The sequence below is a fragment of the Vigna unguiculata genome, chromosome 5 (assembly GCF_037176805.1).
Source record: "Vigna unguiculata cultivar grain cowpea cultivar isolate G323 ecotype 2 chromosome 5, ASM3717680v1, whole genome shotgun sequence".
Taxonomy (NCBI): domain Eukaryota; kingdom Viridiplantae; phylum Streptophyta; class Magnoliopsida; order Fabales; family Fabaceae; genus Vigna; species Vigna unguiculata.
Window position 1 is genome coordinate 46,031,929 of NC_140796.1, and position 18,866 is coordinate 46,050,794.

Genomic DNA, 18,866 nt, shown 5'->3' on the forward strand with positions numbered 1-18,866 from the left:
GTTGTAGCTCAATTACTTTTAGCATGTAATTTTTTTTTTCATTACATTCTAGATTAAATGATCTCTAATTTTAATGTGAGAACATTCTTTTTTAAACTCTATGGAAGGGGTCTGCAGTTTTGAAAAATCAAACAAGTTGTAGAAGTGTTGATTTTGATTTATGATTTTAAGTGTATTTTAAAAATTTTAGCTTGTGAAATCAGTTAGTGTGATTTTATGAACTTACAAGAAAAGATAGAATGAAAACTAGAATACAAATAATTTATAATGATGACAACATGGCATAGTGAAGAACAATTTAAGTATCTCATTTTCATTTTTACAGAAAAAATTATTTCTACTCCCTTATTCATATTGAAGGGATATACAATTTTTGTCTCATGGCATCCTCATTGTTACCTACTTTTTCATTGTTTAAGTATTAATTAATTAAATTTTATAAAATAAAAACAAAAATTATGGTCAAGGAAATATGATACTATTAAAGATTTAGTATTAAAAAAATGTATTCTTACTATTTCTTCAATATGAAATATTAAAAAAAAACTATAATTATATAAAATTCAAATTAGATCTAAATTACAATCGAATAAAAATTTTATACAACTACACATAAATAAAATTTTATGACAACCAAAACATTTATTTTTCTCGACATTAAAGAAATAAGGTTGATAAAGTTAAAAAATATTTTTTAAAATTATAAAAGAAATAAATATTCAAATTTTAAAATATTTTAAATGTTTCTTTACTTTCTTTGTTTAAATTCTAATGAAATATGTTTTTGCATATATTGATAAAGATTGTAGGACACCATTTGAATAAAATTGCACATGAAATAAAGATTAAACTTGGTGAAAATATTTATTTAATATCTTTTTTTTTATTTAAATTAGTTTTTAAGAAATATTTCAATTTTAGAAATTAGTTATTATTTTATATTAAATGATATATTATAAATATTTTATAATTGATATTCTATTACATTTTGCTCTATATATAGGGTACATCAATAATATACTACTACAAGTTTATTCATACAATATATCTCATATCTCTCGTAATTATCATATTTTCAAAAGTCCTAAAATTTTCTTACGACCTGTGGAATGGAAGGATACATCTAACAAATTGTTATTGATGGTTAAAACTATGATCTATGAGCGGTAAGAATGCAAACATATTTAGAGGAACTAGATTTATGGGAAGTCATGGAGGAAGATGATGGTCCCTTTCTTGAAAATCCCACCGTGACTCAAATCAAAATGCACAGACAAAAAAAGACGAGAAAGACAAAGGTAAAGTCATACTTGTTGTTAGGTATTTCACAAATGATCATAATCAAGATCATCAGCCTAAAGCCTCCCAAACAAATTTGGGATTATATGAAAGAAAAATACAAAAGGAACGAGAATATTCAAGACATGAATATTTTAGACTTGATATGGGAATTTGAGATGTAAAATGATGAAAGAGTTTGAGATGCAAAAGGATGAAGGAATTTGAAACAATTAAAAAAATACACAAACAAATTATTTGATATTGCTAGCAAGATAAAAGAATATTAAAATAAAATACATTAGTGTTGATCTCCATCACTCTAATTATTAAAAACTGATGACATTAATGCATCCTTAATGAATAGTATTTAAAATATTGAGATGGAAGCTAAATTAGTCATCATTTTCTCATGAGGATAGAGTGAGTATTTAGTTGGCTTGTAGTGAATAATAACATACTAACATCTGAACAATATATAGCATTCATAATAACCCAACAAGTTTAAAGTAAGATGGTTAAACATTATTTCACTGCAGATTAACTAAAGAATAACACACAAACATGGCAACAAACGACATTGCAACTCACACGTTGAGCCTTTGATTTAGGACGAATCAACTTTCATACCCATATTTGACTCTTATTTATGCTTGGTAATACATAGCTTTAAACATAATAAAATCACTCATATAAATATGGAAGACTTTCTCATATTGATCGAGGTAGACGGGATCCACAAGAAGTGAAGAGACATAATCTTTGATTAATTCTCCATTTGTGAATTTATCCTTGTGATCTTCATACATAAGCTCAGCCATGCTTGCATAATTGGCAACACAATCAAGTGCAATCTTTGGGATATCATTTGATTTGAGGCACTCTTCATTTATAACCTTCCAACAATCTTCAACATCCTTGTGAAGGAAGTTATAGGCCTCTGCTTGCGAAATACCATATTGCTTCATACAACATTCTACAGCTGATGCAACATGTGCTCTTTGTTGTTCAAACTACACATTAGTCCAAACAAATCCCAATGTTCAATTAGGAACATAATAACTGTGAATAATTGAATTTTTAACATTTTTTCAATTAGAAATGAATTGATACCCTATGTAAGGCCATGTCATTCAATACTCTGGCAATAATTGAACCAGCTCTAAGTATATCTGGATAACTGAAAATCCAATCGGACACATCTTTTGTTGTAAAGTCTCCAAGCCCAACAAACGTTGTAACGAAAAGGGGACAACAAGAAGTAAACATTCCATTAACTTTATATTCATCATAAGTTGGAAAGTAACCCTCATCACACCATTTAGCTTCAACCAGGTAGCATTTTACTAAGTTGGCAATCTGCGTGTAAAACAAGCAATACACTAATGAGAAAGAGGTGTCAATTTGGCCCCTAGCCCATGGGCCAGCCCTGACCCACTTTTCTTAAAGTCCCCTTTTAGGGGGCCCCAAATGAGGGGGCCAAAAAAAGACCCAACCCCCAAAACCCCCTCTCTAGTGGGTTAGGGTTAGGGCTAAGGTGGGTTAGCCCCCCAAATAATACTATATTAAGCCATAGTCAAAGATCAAGTCGAGTGACCTGGACGGATGCCGATGACCCGGACGGGCTCGATGACCCGGACGGGCCTGATGACCAGAACGGGTCCGATGACAAGGACGGGCTCAACGACTAGGATGGGCCCGATGACCAGGACGAGCCTAACAACCCGGACAGGCCTAATAACCCGGACGGGCCTGACAACCCGGACAAGCTCAACAACCTGGACAGACCCGACGATCCGGACGGGCCCAACAACCTAGACGGGCCCGACGAGCTGGAAGGGCCTTACGACCTGGACGAGCCTTACGACCTAGACGACCTGGACGGGCCCAACGATCCGAACATGCCCGACTACACGGACGATCCCAACGACCCAGACGGGCCCAACGACCCGGATGGGCCCGACGAAGCGGACGAGCCCGAAGACCCAGACGTGCCCAACAACTCGGATTGGCCCGAATAGCCAGATGGACCCGACGACCTGGACGAGCCTTACGACCCAGACGACTCAGACAGACCAAATAATCAGAACAGGCGCAACCACCCGGACGGGCCTAACGACCTAGACGGGTCGGATCACACAAACAGGCCCAATGACACGAATAGAACCTACGACCCGGATGGGCCTGAGGACCAAGACGGGCCCGACGATCCGGATTGGCACGATGACCAAGACGAGCTCGATGACAACAACGAGCCCAACGACTCGAACAACCCAATGACCTGAACTGGCCCAACGACCTGGATGAGCCCGATGACCCGTACGAAACCTGACGACCTAGACAGGCCGGATGACCCGGACAGTCTCTACGATCTAGATGGGCCCAACGACCCAGATGGGCCCGACGAACCGGACGGTCCCGACGACCCAGACGTGCCCAACAACCCGGATGGTCCCAAATAGATGGATGGGCCCGACGACCTGGACGAGCCTTACGACCCAGATGACTCGGACAGGCCAAATGATCCGAACAGGCCCGACCGGGCCTAACGACCCGGATGGGCCCGATCATACAAACATGCCCAATGACACGAACAGGCCCTACGACCCGGATGGGCCCGATGACCAAGACGGGCCCGACGACTCGGACTGACGCGATGACCAAGACGAGCCCAACGACTCGAATAGCCCAACGACCTGAACTGGCCTAACGACCCAGATGAGCCCGATGACCCGTACGAAATCCGACGCCCTAGACGGGCCCGACGACCCGGACAGTCTCTACAACCTAGAGATGGCAAATAAACCCGTGCCCGTGGGTATCACCCGAACCCGTCCCCGTTTTGACAGGGAATCCCCGCTTTGACTGGGTATGGGTATGGGTATGGGTAATACCCGAAATTTTCAACTGGAGATGGGGATGGGGATGGGGATATATATATATACCCGCCCAAATACCCGTCCCCGCTTAAATTACTAAACTATTTATAATTTATTAAATAATCTAAAAAATATATATAAATAAATAATATATTTACACATAAAATATAATATAATATAATATAATATAATATAGTATATATACATATAAATAAAATATACTTATATATATATATATATATATATATATATATATATATATATATATATATTTACACATATACATGTAATATAAAATAATATAATATAATATAATATACATATAATATACATATAATATATATACATAATAATATAATATATATTATTATATTTATATTATTATATAGTATAATATAATATATACTTAAAATAAATATATATCTATAAAAATATATATATATATATATATATATATATATATATATATATATATATATATATATATATATATATATATAAACATAAGATATCCACACATATAATATATATACATAGTAATAATAATATAATATAATATATATAAATAATTATATATATATAAACATAAGATATCCACACATATAATATATATATACATAGTAATATAATATATAATATAATATAATATAATATATATATATATATATATATATATATATATATATATATATATATATATATATATATATATATAACATATTTCTCATTCTCTTTGTTTTTTGTTATACACTTTGTTTACTCTCTCAATTGTCTGGTTTGTTTTTCAAGATTTAATTTTGAAGGTAATTTTTCTTCTTCTTATTACATAATTTTTACTCTCTGTACATGGTTATGTTCAAATAGGTGTTCCTCAATTTCATTCTATGAAATAATTTTTAGGTTACACATTTGATTATCTTTATTTATTTATTTATTTTCATGAAAATGTTTGACTTTTATTTTGTAGCTCTTCTTTTTGTTACTTTGGTTATACACTTTTTTACTCTCTTTTAATTGTTTGGCTTGTTCTTTAAGGTTTAAGCAGATCTTCAAGGTACTTTTCCTTTTATCATAATCTTAATTATACATTTTTTTTTCGTTATGTTATGTTCAAATGGATATTCTCAAATTTGGGTCACACATTTAATTATCTTTACTCCTTTATGATAATGAATCTGATGAAGAAGGTACATTATATTCTAGTAATTAAAATTTTCAATTTCAATTATTATATCATATCTAATTTTTCATTTTTTTTCTATGTGTAGGTGGATCGAATGCAAATGAAACCACTGATCATTTGTAAAATTAATAAATATTTTGGTTATTATAAAATTTTAGTAATGTGTAATTTTTTAGCTTTTATATAATTATTTGAATTTTATTTAGTTGTTATTTGATACTTTAATTTGAGATTTATACTATTATAATATTTTTCTTAATATTTGACATCATGAAAATCAAAAAGAGTATGTTATTTTAATATTGAATATTTTGATAGTATCATGATTCCGTTGGTGTGATTTTTAAATTTTTTTTATAAAAAATATTTAATTGATATATGGAACAATAAAAAAATGGGTATGGGTATGGGTATAAGAAAATACCCGTTACCCGGTGGGGATGGGGATGGGTCAAAAGTTGTATACCCGTTGGGTTTGGGGATGGGGATGGGGATGAATTTTTATTATGGGGATGGGGATGGGATCATGATACCCGTACCCGCCCCGCCCCGTTGCCATCCCTAGTTTTTCTCTTATTTGTCATTTGTTCTCTTCCTTTCTTGAAAAGAAAAGAAATTCTCTCTTGTCTCACTTAATAATGAAATATTAGTTTAATAGTTATTAATATTAATTTTTTATCTCACTAACCTTTCTATATTCATAAGAAAAAATAATATATTATGTGTTTTTTCATAACCAATTTGTAATTGACTTAACTATAAATATTTTTTAAATAGGAATATTGATCAAGAATAAAATAATAGATTTATTTTTTTAAAAGTAATAAAAGGGAAGATATTGATGAAGATGAAAATAAGATATATTTTACTTCACATATTTTGAATTATTTTACTAATAATGATCCAATTGTTAAGTTAGATGAGCATTTTTTTAAGCATTATATTAATTATTCAATCTAATAATCAAATAATTATATTACTTTGACCCCTCCAAATTAATTATTTGGTTAAGATCTATCACTGATCATAACCAATAGTTTAAACTGAGTCAACAATTCAATCGATGTTAGTCTGGAATGTCATTTGACATAAAAAAACTTGATGCTGTTGAAATTATTTTTTTATTATTAAAGCTTGAGACCAAATTTTATCAAAGTTTGGAACATGAACAAAGGACTGAAAACATATTTAACCATAATTTTTATTAATTTACAAATTAATATATATTACTTATTATTTTATTTAAGTTTTAACTATTGGTTAAGATATTTAAACTTAATTAAGTTCATTGGAGCAAATTTTTATAATTATTTGAAAAAGAATAAGACATGTTCTTTTTTATATCTATTAAAATGTAAAATGTTTATAATTTTTCTAAAAGATTAAATATATTTTTAGTCACTTAATTTTCATGTAAAATTGTATTTCAATCCTAGGAATGACAAAAGATAGGGTTAATATGAGTTTTATTATCCCATCCCATCTCTGAAGTAAAAGTTTATACTCATCCTTATTTTCATAAATCTTTTTGTCTCATCTCCATCCCCATATATCATGCGCTCATACACTTTCTTACTCTTTTAATATTAATTAATTAAATTTTATAAAAATCACAAAAAAATATGATATCAAATATTTGTTTGGAATAGTCCAAGTGTGAGTTAAAGTTCCATACTAGATATAACAGACAAAGTTGAACACTATATAAGAATAAAAACCCATAACACCAATGTCTTCAGGTTTTGGTGTAAAAGTGGTGTCAAACGTTTTATATGTTTTATATGTGTAAGAACAATATCATATATATGAACCACAATCTCTCAATGACTATAACCCTCATATGAGACAAAATATAACCCATTAGTGGTATCAAAGTCGCCAATAAGGGATTACCGAAGTGATTGACTGCATAACATAAAAATATAACCCATCAATATTCAATATTAAATATTTAAAAATAAATGATAATTTTATAAACTTTAAAAAATATTATGCAATTACATACAAATAAAATTTCATAACAACCAAAACATCTATTAATTTGGATAGGTTAATGAAACAAAGTTTTTAAAATTAAAAACTATTTTTAAAAAATTATAAAAATAAAGAATGTATTTCATTTTAAAAATATTTTAAATATCTTTTTACTTCACCAAAATTATAATGAAATCCATTTTATTATTCATTAATAAAATTATAATACACCACTTCAATAAGACCACACGTATAAAACAAGATTAAACTAATGATAATTCAAATTTAGATATAGATTTTTTATCTTTTAAACTTCATGAGTGACATTAAATTATTATATTATCGTAAATAAAATGTCTTATTATACAATTGTTGTAATAAAATTATTTATGAGAATGACTTAAATATATATATATATATATATATATATATTTATTTATTTATATAACACAGAACACAATAAATTATAAATTAATTCATCAATTGCATATATATTCCGGGTTTTGAATAATATTAGTTTTCTTGCTGTATTTTGACATGAAATTAAATATTAGATTAAATATTAAAATCGAAAATACTATTAATTAATATGATAGGAAAATGGTTCTGGAGAGAAGGGAAAATTCTAAAAGGTTGCAATGCGTCTTTCATAGCATTAATATCAAAAAAACAAACCCTTCTTGGTCTGGATGATTATAGACCAATCTCACTAGTGGGTTGTGTGTACAAGATAATCTCTAAGGTCCTAGCAAACAGGATTAAGAACGTGCTGCCTAAGGTTATAGACAGTTCTCAATATGCATTTATTAAAGGTAGAGGACTTATGGATAACATATTGGTAGCCAATGAGGTAATGGAGGAATGTAGGCATAAAAAAAAGGGGTTGGCAATAGTGAAGGTCGACTATGAAAAAGCGTATGACTCTATTAATTGGGATTTTCTATACTATATGCTGAACAAACTAGGTTTTTGTGACAGGTGGGTTGGTTGGATTAGAGAGTGTTTGACTTCCTCATCAATGTCAGTTCTGGTAAATGGGAGCCCTACTAAGGAGTTTGTTCCTAAGAGAGGTCTTAGGCAAGGAGACCCTATGGCTCCATTCTTATTCCTTATTGTAGCAGAGGGTTTAGCGGGGCTAGTAAGACAAGCTGTTAAAAAAGAATTATACAGCGGGATAAAAGTGGGTTCTAATGGAACTAATGTGGGGCTATTACAGTTTGCAGATGATACATTGTTCTTGTGTGAAACAAAAGCTCAAAATGCAATGACATTAAAAGTTGTATTAAGGTGCTTCGAGTTGACGTCTGGACTACGGGTTAATTTTTCCAAAACTAAAGTAGGAGGGACGGGCATGGACACATCTATGTTAAAAATCTTTTCGAAAACCCTAAATTGCAAACATATGAAAATCTCGTTTCTGTACCTTAGAATGTTAATCGGGGGAATCCAAGGCTCAAACAATTTTGGCAACCTATGATCGAGAAGGTTAAAACTCGATTATCTAATTGAAAGGGCAAACTCATTAGTATGGCTGGTAGGGTATGCTTAATCAAATCAGTTTTATCTACATTGCCACTATACTACCTATCTTTCTATAAATTGCCAAGATGTGTGAGCAATAAACTCTTAAAAATTCAAAGGAACTTTCTCTGGGGATGGGGTTCAGATGATAGAAAAATAGCGTGGGTTAAATGGGAAAATATCTGCAATCAAAGGAGGAAGGGGGCCTGGGTTTAAGAGACATTCAAAAATTTAATGTCGCACTCTTAGCAAAATGGAAATGGAGGTTAGGAACGGAGAATAACGGTCTTTGGAAACAGGTCCTGGAGTCTAAGTATGGATCATGGAGGAACTTGAATGATCCCATCACGTTAAGATCTGCCTCAAGGTGGTGGATCGACATTCACAAGGTATGCGGTAACACAATACAAGGACTTTGGTTCGATAAAAGCTTTGAGTGGGGGGTAGGAGAAGGGAAAAAAGTTAAGTTCTGGGAAGACAAATGGGTAGGGGAAGAAACACTCGCGTCTAGGTTTCCTAGGTTGTACTTGCTATCAGATTGTAAAGATAGAGTTATTGGGGAGGTCGGACATTGGGAGGAAAATGTTTGGATATGGGACCTAACTTGGAGAAGATATAGATTTGTTTGGGAGACTACAATGGAGGAACAATTACTTTGTGTTATAAATGGTCAACGATTATGCAAGGGTAACCCTGATACTTGGAAATGGAAAGGAGAAGTAGATGGGATATTTTCGGTAAAGGCAGCTTATAATACGCTGCAAGGAACCGTTGAAATAGAAGGCAATAAAGACTTTAAACTGCTATGGAACACAAAAGTAATTCCAAAGGCTCAAATGCTAGGTTGGAGGGTATTCTTAGACAGATTACCAACCAAGGCCAATCTACAAGCAAGGGGGTCCATCCACAACAAAGCCTTTGTGAACTATGTTATGCATACGAAGAGAATGAAGAACATTTGTTCTTCTCATGTTCGGTGTCCCAAAAGGTGTGGAACATGTGCGATAGGTGGATGGGGGTGAGCACAGTGCACCACGTCAAAGCTAGGGCCAATTTTCAACACTTTCATCTCTTTGACTTGAATAATAGGCAAAACTTAGTGTGGAAAGGAATGTGGCTAGCTATTATAGGGGAAATTTGGAAACATAGGAGTGGGGTAATTTTTAATCATAAGAAAGTTGATGCAATAGAAATTTTTGATCAAGCACAAGTGGCAGCTTGGGTATGGATGAAACATAAGATCCCAACTGTGAAGTTCTCATATAGTGATTGGTACCTTTCCCCATATACATGTTTAAAATTTCTATGATATAATAATTTGTGTGTTCAAGTGTGATAGGAAAGCAAACACTGATTTTGAAGAAGAGGGCTCAAAGGAAACTATAATTGCAAAAGGGAACTTGAAGAGGCAGCGTACGAGTACAAAGTTAACGCAATTTTCTCTGTGAGCAGCTTGGCTTTTTGGAGATATTAACTTGGGTTACTCCCACCAAATACTATAGAAATACCATGCATACTCTTCACACTCTACACCATGAAGCTTTATCACGATAGAGATGGAAAATTGATTGTATTGGAGCTTTAAAACACTCTGCACCATGAAGCTTTATCACGACATAGATGGCAAAATGATTGTATTGGAGCCTCATATATGTCAGATGTATACCTATGGGACGCACACATACAACTATCACACTTCATTGGTGCATTATAATGTTGGATCACATGGGTTTGATTTAGTTGATTTTTTGTTATGATGGAATTATGATAGTAAGTTAGAGTATCAATGTGCATAACATTATTTTTTTTTTGTTTATGGGTTAGAATACCCCTCAAGTACTCTCTTTAACTTTAATTCATTCTTTGCTGAAAACAAAGATATGATAGGAAAGGAGGGTGAATTGAAATTAAAATGCACAACAGAATATTTAAAGTGATTACTAAAAGTCGAAAAAATAAAAATTAAACATAAAAAAACATATATATATATATATATATATATATATATATATATATATATATATATATATATATACCAATAAAATTTAAAATTGTTAAAGTTACTCTAAAATTGTCTGGAAGTCACCCACATTATTTCGTTTAGATATATTTTAAAGGTAAAATGCAATTCAATAATTGAGAAAATAAGTAGTAGTTCGAACATCACAGTTAAGTGACATGATATGTCAACACAACATGTTGTCATTCTTGGTTGATTAGAAAGCAGTTTTTGGATGAATTTTTTCAATAAAAATGTTCATAAAACTAGAAACTATTTGTTTCATTGTAAGGTATTTTATACATTATTAAATTAGTTCTATGTAAGTTATATCCCTAGTAGTTTTGTACTATTTAAGGATTGAGATGAACAAGTGAAAGAAGAGAATTTGAAAAGTTATGAAGACCACCAATTGCTTGATTTGTATATGGTTTTCAGAAGAAACAAGTTGCTTATTCTTGTGTTTATTGTGTAGGTTAATTTTGGTTTTAATTTTGTTATTTATAGAGGATATGTCTGCATTTTTTTACATTTATTTTCTTCATGAAGAAATAACCAAAATTTTGTTGACAAATTAAATAGTATAAGGATTTATTAAAAAGAAAAACTTGAAAGACTTAAACATTGTTTAAGTGACCGTTCGATTTTTCAGCAACGGTCATATTTTTATGTAAAATATGATATTTTTAAGCGTGAAACTATTAATTGTTATACTATTATTTAAATGCATGAAAGTTTGAATTGCCATATTTTAATTAATCATTATTTATTCACTCAATCATATCTTTCTGGTATCTAATTTTCTAACTCATTGAATTATTGAGCTAGATGTAGTTTTCAAATTGAATTCATGGCATGGCAAACACGTTAGAGTTAGGAATTGAAAATTGATAAAACAGAATTCAGGCCAATTGAATATAAAAATGGTGAATTATTTCACACACTACAGTTAGAACTGAGATTGATTTCATTGAGTGCACGTGTTTGTTGTGGTCTTGGTGTATATTAGTGATTAAGGTGGTGCATAATTGCTTTATCATTTTTTCATTCTGGAGTAATTTCGCATTACAATATAATTTTGAGTTAAGACAAAAAAATAGTTAGTTGACCTATTTCGAATCATCTTTCTTGTTAAGATTATTGGGCAGGTCCGGATTGTTTAATCTATTTGGATCATCGTGTTTGTTTGGTTCGTTGGACCTGTCTCACAAATAATAATATATTTTTTATGTAGAAGATGAAAGCTCATAGATTAGTCCTGGTCTACAGGTCTTTTATAAGATTTTTGGCCCTCTAAATTTTTTTGATGGAACTTTTTTTCAATGTGAACTTTTTTTGCCGTAGTCCACATGGATCAGGATCAAACCCTGTGGGCTAGGCCAAATCCTCCTCACACTCTTCCATACTACAACCCTCTTTGGCAGTTGCCTCAAGAAGCTTCAAGCCTTAAAGTTTAACAATCCCTCTCCATTCCCACAAAGGGATACATCTTGCTTCCTCACGATCCCTCCTTACCCATCTCTGCTATCATACCACTCGTGTGGATTTGGGTTCAAACCCAAGCAGACAAGTAACCGAAATTCCTCAAAGTTCATAGGGTCACATTTATTGTTGGATCCACAGGTTCCATGGTTATCACAAGAACAGTAGGTAGATTCTAAAAGAATATTACAATGGTAATAACTATTATTATTATCGTGAATTTCATAGGAGTTCTTTTTGCATGTTGGTTCACAATAAGATATGCTTCTTTTTTGGTTCTTGATATAGCAGACCCATACTAGTAATTTGTTGCTACATATACGCAGTTTTGCACCCATCCTAACTTAATGGATAGATTTTTGGCGTATTCCATAAATGCTATTGTACTAATACACACCCATTTTTGTTTGACCAAGTAAAGTTGGTGTTGTGAACTTGGTTGGACTGATTTAAATATGGTGGGATAGGGGTCTTGGTGTGGTTATCTTGTGTTGTCATGGATAATCACTTTGTATACTGTGGCAAATGGTTGAGATGCATGAGGTGGTGTTTGGGAAAAGGTTTGACAGATACCATAATCTTGTGTGTAAAAAGAACAATGATATTTTAACTATTAAATTTTAACAATTTTTTCTGTAAAAATGGAAAACTAGTGAACCACTCAAAAGATGCTATCTAAATAGTTTTTGTGACATACTTAGTGGTAACCTTGTTGCTCTCATTGGCTATTAAGTCTTTGAAAACTTTGTTGATGACATCATCCTCAACAAAACGAAGGCAAAACCTGTTATATTTGTAGTTTTACCAAATTCAAAATGTATTGTTCTTAAAGGCAATATTGGAATTATATTGTCAATACATTTCATGTTTAAGGATAATTTCTACTTGTCTAAATAACTAGTTTACATATTTAAAGTTTATTTAACTTTTAATGTTTATTTGTACTTTATAAGTACGTACATGTTAACGTTTTCATTGATTAATTTTATACTATATAATACTAAGCATCTTATTTTTCCGAAAGCGGTTAAAATTAAAGAATAATATTATTATTTACTAAAAAAGTGGCATCTAAATTACAGTTCAAGTTTATACTATATAATACTAAGCATCTTATTTTTCCGAAAGCCATTAAAAATTAAAGAATAATATTATTAGTTGCTAAAAATGTGGCATCTAAATTAGAGTTAAATTACTGACTAAATCAAAATTGATAATAAATTTTAATTACTAAATCAGTCACTAATCGATTACTAATTCAATCACTGAATTGGTCATTGATTCAGTCACTATGAACTAGTAACCAAGAAAATAATGATCGAGTTAATTGATTATTATATTAGTCAGTGATCGATTTTAGTCATTTAGCGACTGAAATTTTGATCACTATTTCATGTTTTTTTTATAGTGTATTTTATTATACATCACTAGTCACTTGTGTCAATGTCATATTTAAATATTAATTATTTAATCCTATTATTATTACAACCTAGACAGGCCCAACGACTCGAATAGGACCAATGACCCGGAAGGGCTCGATGAGCTGGATGGGCCTGATGACCCGGACAGGCCCTACGATGCGGACAAACCTAATGATCAGAACGGGCCCGACAACTCGGACGACCTTACGACCCAGACAACCAGAATTGGCCCGATGACTCAAACCGGCCCAGCGACACGGACGAGCCCAATGACACGGAGGATTCTGTTCGGATCGTTGGGCTCGTATGGATCATCGGGCCCGTCCGTGTCGTCGGTCCCATCCAGGTCGTCGGGTCCATCCGGTTCGTTGGGCTCGTTTGGCTCGTTGAGCCTGATTGGATCATCAGGCTCGTTCGGGTCATTGGGCCCATCTGGGTCATCGGTCTCGTATGGGTCATAGGGCCCATCCGGGTCGACGGGCATGTCCATGTCGTCTAGCCCGTATGGGTCGTAGGGCTCGTATGGGTCTTAGGGCCCGTTTGGGTCGTCGGGTCCATACGGGTCGTCAGTACCATTCGGGTCGTTAGGCCTGTTGGGCCCGTTCAGGTCATCGGGCTCGTCCGGGTCGTTGGATCTGTTCGGGTCGTTGGGCCCATCTAGGTTATAGGGCATGTTCGGGTCGTCAGGCCCATCCGGGTCGTGGGATCCGTCCAGGTCGTTGGGCCCGTCTAGGTCGTAGGGCTCGTCTGGGTTGTCGGGCACGTTTGGGTCGTAGGGACCATCCGGGTTGTCGAGTCCATACGGGTCGTCAGGCCCGTCCGAGTCGCCGGGTCCGTCCGAGTCGTCGGGCCCCTTTACGTCATCAGGCTTGTTTAGGTCGTAGGGCCTGTCCATGTCGTCGGGTCCGTTTGGGTCGTCAGGGTCGTCCATGTCGTCGAGCCCGTCCGTGTTGTCGGGTTTGTCCTGGTTGTCGGGCCTGTCCGGGTCATCTAGGTCGTCAGGCCCTTCCGGATAGTCGGGCCCGTTTGGATCATCAGGCTCGTTCTAGTCGTCGTTTATGTCGAGGTCGTCTGGCAGGTCCGGGTCGTTCAATCTATTCGGGTCGTCGTGCTTGTCCGATTCGTTGGGCTTGTCTCACAAATAATAATATATTTTAAAAAATAATATATTTTTCATGTGGAAGATGAAAGCCCATGGGTTGGCCCTGGCCCACAGAGCTTTTGTAGTGTTTTTGGTCTTGTAAATTTCTTTGTTGGGAACTTTTTTTTAATGTGGGCTTTTTTGACCCTGGCCCACATGGGCCAGGGCCAAATTGACACCTCTAAATGAGATAAACTTAATCTTGAAAACAAATATAAACAAAGTTGGAATAGACATACAATTTGTTTGAAACGTGGCACCACAAAGCTTGAGTTTCCACTCTCACTTGTCAACACTTCTATTTCTTCACAGTTCTACAATTGTATCAAATATTACTTTCATGGATTGTGGAACGGATTCGGTGAGTCTGATATCCCATCTGAAATTTGAAAAACAAAGATTTATTATATAAAAAAAAAAATCAAAATGTGATGAACCTTGTACCAATTCATTGTTTTGAAATCTTTTTCTCATTATTGACTATAAGTTTTAAAACACATCAACCTCTGAAATGCTTCTGTGAAAAGTTGAAGTTCCTCAACAGTGCCATAAGCGTCATAAGTATCATCCAAAAGAGCAATAACAGCGGCCAATTTCCCTAAAGTGATTCTTGCATTACTATATTCAGGCAGGTGCGACATGCTCAACGACCAAAGATAACACTCAACCATGCTGTCTCTACCGTGAGGAACCTTTTTCTCAAAGTTTGACTTTTTCCACCACCTAAAAATAAATGAATAAGACCTTCAAAATTTAAACATGGTCTATTATAAATTATCTTGAACTCTAAATAAAAATATGATTAAACAACAATATCATTTTTTACGTGCTTAAAGATGAGTGATACAATCTTATTAATTGCATCAATCATTTAAGACGAGATTGTTTAATTTTACTTTTATTTGAGATAAGTTAGACTATCCCGTAAAGGTGATCTAAAATTTTTAGTTTCATGATATAGTTGGATATGAATATGAGGTTACTATTGAGAAGATTTGAAGGTAAAAGACTTACTTGGTGATAGTGCCAATTTCTTTTCGATGCATTCTTTGAAGAATATTGAATTCTAATTTTGCGAATGTCAGAAGAGTTTCATCATGGGAACAATCTTGTTCATAGACAGACATGTGATACTTTGCCTCAAACCTTGGTACGCTCTTATTAATAGGGTGGTTTAAGCAATGGTTGACTTGTGCAACAGGAGATGGTTTCAGTTGGTTGACCAAGGATTTAAGTTTAGTCTTTGAGAAGTCACATATTTCATCCAGCATGTCATCTCCATGAGTTCTCATTTGTGCAGCTTCATACAAGCTACACAACCCTTCAATATCATTCTCAAGTCTTTCATTCAAGTTTCCTTCCTCATCTTTCAGAGTCTTGAATATATCTGCTCATTTAGTTGAATACATGTGTAATAGGGAGTTAATTTGATTTTGATTCTCTATGAACATTATACGTATAGAAATTGTAACGAAAAAGTATACACGTACCTGATGAAATTTGATACCCCTGTTGTCTAAGCAAACGAAAGAGTAGAGCAAGAGAGTGATAATTGTTATCTTCAATGATGGTGTTATCTTTTGTAAAACTGTCGTAAATTTGTTCCAATACATTATTAATTTCTTGTTGAAAAAGATAGGATACACTGAATGAAACGTTGGAGTGAATCAATCAGTTCTAGTTTTTGCTTGACATCTTTGTTTGATGATTGGAACATCATTTTCACTTCCTCTTTCAGTTTTTCAGCTAGTTGCTTCGTATTGTCATTGACTTCCTACAATTCAGTTGCATTACAATGCATTTAATAAAGTTTTGAATTTACATTTTGCAGGTATTGTGAACTTAGATAAATTGTAGAAGTTATCAATTTCTACCAAACTACTTTACGTTGAATTTATATATATGTATATTTATAATAGCACACTCACCTAGGTAGACTAATTAAAGATCAAAACAATCTACTATCATTGAAGGAAGGTATGTGAAGGGACAGCAAAAAGTTGAATATGTAAATATAAAATATTAGTACGAATGATTCTGAATGATATTGAAGGAAAAAATCTCCTTACATGTTTGGAGGAAAATACTTCTAGTGTTTAAATTGTTGACGTACAATATACTTCCATCATTTTTCACTGTTTCAAAGCCATTTTTGGCTCCTTTGGTGTTCATTCTTCGTCGGACGTTTTGATCGATTTTTTCAAAACTTCGAAACATAATATTGAATATAACTTCTTAAGAACATATTTTGAATGTGAAATATTAGTGAAGACACCTAAATAGCATTTTGGAGGACTCAAATTTTAAGAAACCAAAATGAAAAGGAATGAAAAGGAGAGAAATAATATCAGGATGCTGGTTAAACATATTTGAAGCAGGTTTTTTGATCGGTAGAACAAGTTGAACGTTGAGGAGAATCAAAATAATAAGGGAATGATGTTTTCTTTAAGGCAAAAGTTATGTTGTATGAGAGGCTAGAAGAGCGCATGTGCACAATCACCCACAGATGAAGGGATTCAAATTATTAAGCACATCAAACTCTACATTAACACTTCACCTAGTTATGGCTGAATCTTATATAACATTTTTGTTTACATATTTATAAATGAAAAAATAAAATATAGTACCAGTGATTCTGAATCGTTCCTGATTTATGAATCATGGATGGTTTGGGCCAAGGTTAGTGTCTGTTTAAATGATTTTTGAACATATTACGTGTCAGGATTAGTGATCATTGTTGGTTTTAGTTGTGACTGATGCAATGAAAAATCGGTTTAGTTCTATATTCTGATGTAATCAATGGATGAGACTTTTGGAATATGCTCAAGGAATATAATGACAATTTTGAACTCATAAAAGTCTAACACATTTATAAGGTTGTTAGAACATATATATTTGTGACGAGTGAGAAATTATTGGTAATTTTAGATCATACATATATATGATACATATTTAAATGTGTTAGAGCCATTATATATTAATCCAATTAATAAAGTGATCCGACTAAATTAGTGTTTTGACTAAAGCATACGTCATGAAAAGAAAAATTGTGTAAAGACCATAGAGTAATTTCTAATTTGATGAAGGTCAAATTAGAAATATTGAATCTTAAAGTAACCTAATTAGGTTATTTAAAGGGTCAGGGTCTCCTTATGAGAGCACACATAAAACTTAAGTTTCTATTCCTGTTCCTTTCTCTCTATCTCCATCAGGAGAGAAAACCTATAAGAAAATATAGGTGCTCTACAGAAGGAAGATCAAAGAATTAAATGTGCTCTAACGGTATTATCATTATGTCATATTCAAGTACGCTTTCTCACTCAGTTTACAGCATGTTTATGGGTATGGAATCATATTTATGATTGATAGCTAAAATCAATATTAAGATTATATCTATTTGTGTCAACATGACGAACTTTTGAGCATCTAAGAAAAAAACTATATTAAAGGTAGTATAGAACATCAATATATACTTTTTTAATTTGTGCTTTTTAATTTCTCCATACTTAAATTCAAGTTTAAAAGGACAAACCAGTACACCAAGACCGAACAAACACATGCAGTCAATTTTTATTTTGTTACTCCTTCATGCACAAGAATGTTAACGGGAAGGGTAAAGTACGGGTAATAGTTTTTCGTACCCTACCTGCTTGATAAACATTTGTCCTATGTCCGTCTTCATATTCATGTGAATACCTGCATAATTTTTTAATATCCACATGTACTTGCAAATATTTATAAATTTTTTAAAAAATATTTAAAATATTTGAAACATAAATTCAAATAAAATATAATACATAACATTCATAAATTTCAAATAAAGTTCAAATAACCCTTAATGTTGATTGACAATTTACAAAGAAAAAATATTTTTTAAAATCAATTGATAAAAAACAACTCATTCAAAATCAATGTGTTAATATTTTAGTCATATTTTTTTTTTAATTTCAATTAGAGTATAGCGAATAAGAGTATCACGAGTACGGGT

General features: G+C 33.1%; 1 pseudogene; it reads right to left on the reverse strand.

Annotated features, from left to right (window-relative positions):
- Positions 1-1,925: 1,925 nt before the first annotated feature.
- On the reverse strand, positions 1,926-16,598 carry LOC146886485 ((-)-germacrene D synthase-like; annotated as a pseudogene).
- Between the last annotated feature and the right edge of the window lie 2,268 nt (positions 16,599-18,866).